The sequence below is a fragment of the Juglans microcarpa x Juglans regia genome, chromosome 1S (genome assembly GCF_004785595.1).
Source record: "Juglans microcarpa x Juglans regia isolate MS1-56 chromosome 1S, Jm3101_v1.0, whole genome shotgun sequence".
Lineage (NCBI taxonomy): Eukaryota > Viridiplantae > Streptophyta > Magnoliopsida > Fagales > Juglandaceae > Juglans > Juglans microcarpa x Juglans regia.
The window spans coordinates 13,116,578-13,117,788 of NC_054595.1; the positions used below are offsets into that span (position 1 = coordinate 13,116,578).

Consider the following 1,211-nt stretch of genomic DNA (forward strand, 5'->3'; position numbering starts at 1 on the left):
AACACACACAAAACACTGTCCAAATGACTCTATAGGAGTAGCCATGTGTGTTGGATCCTTAGTTTTTAACACCTCTAACTCCCTAGTAAGCATTTCAACTCTAGCTTTAGGCTATCATCTTTCCTAAGAAGGTAAATTCCACCACTATTTGAATTTCCAGCAGGCCATGACCTATTTGTACTCTCAGTAGCACTAGGTGTAAGTCCCTTATAGAAATAATTAAGTAAGCGTCAGTTCTCATACCCATGGCGAGGACACATACTCAACAACTCTTTAAACCTCTCTCAATCCTAATACAAAGTCTCACTATTCTTTTGTGCAAAGGTGGAGATCTGCCTCTTCAAAGCATTGGTCTTATGTTGGGGAAAATATTTGTTAAAGAATACCAATGTCCTCTCATTCCAAGATCCTATAGATCGTGGTCTTAGTGAGTATAACCAGCTCTTTGCTATATCCTTCAAAGAGAAAGGAAAGAACTTAAGTCTCACAACATCATCTGTAGCATTATGACTATAGAAAGTCGCAACTACTTCCTCAAACTCTATAATGTGCAAATAAGGATTTTCATTCTCTAAACTATGAAAGGTGGGAAGTAGCTGTATCATCTCTATTTTAAAATCAAGTTGACGAGTGTTTGCTAAAAACATGATACATGATGGTGTGGCTATGCATGTAGGGTGGAGGTAATCCTGAAGAGTTCTAGGAGTTTGATTTTCGTGTTCACTCATTTCTTTGGAACTAGATTGATTGTCAAATAAAGGATTTAAAAAATTTGATTTTGACTCTACCACAAGCCTATAAGCAAATATACCCGAGGCATCTCTATATATGTGCACGCAAGGTAACAAAATACTAAAAACTGAAAATACTATGAAAAGAAAGAAGAAAAAAAATAATGCAAAAAGCTAAAAGAAGGAACGAAGTTACCGCCTTTACAAACTGTTGAAATAAATTATTTGTATCGTTTCTTCCACCGTCTCCCCGGCAACAGCTCCTAAATTTGATTATGCCCAAACTAGTATGCGGTGTTATAGTATAGTTCAGGGTGTCAATCCACAGGGAGTCAGAAGAAACACAACAAGATGCAAGCTTAAAAGAAAAGATCAAATTATAATATGACAAGAATCTGAAAATTCTACCTAAAGCACGTAATTAAAATGAGTTTAGGGCATGGATAAGAAGGCAAGTAAAGCTTTGGGCTTCCATCAACC

General features: G+C 36.5%; 1 non-coding gene across 1 annotated transcript; it reads left to right on the plus strand.

The window, feature by feature from the left end:
* Window positions 1-240: 240 nt before the first annotated feature.
* Window positions 241-348, plus strand: LOC121247976. The gene has a single exon (XR_005937375.1). It is a non-coding gene; the product is annotated as a small nucleolar RNA R71 (small nucleolar RNA).
* Window positions 349-1,211: the final 863 nt, after the last annotated feature.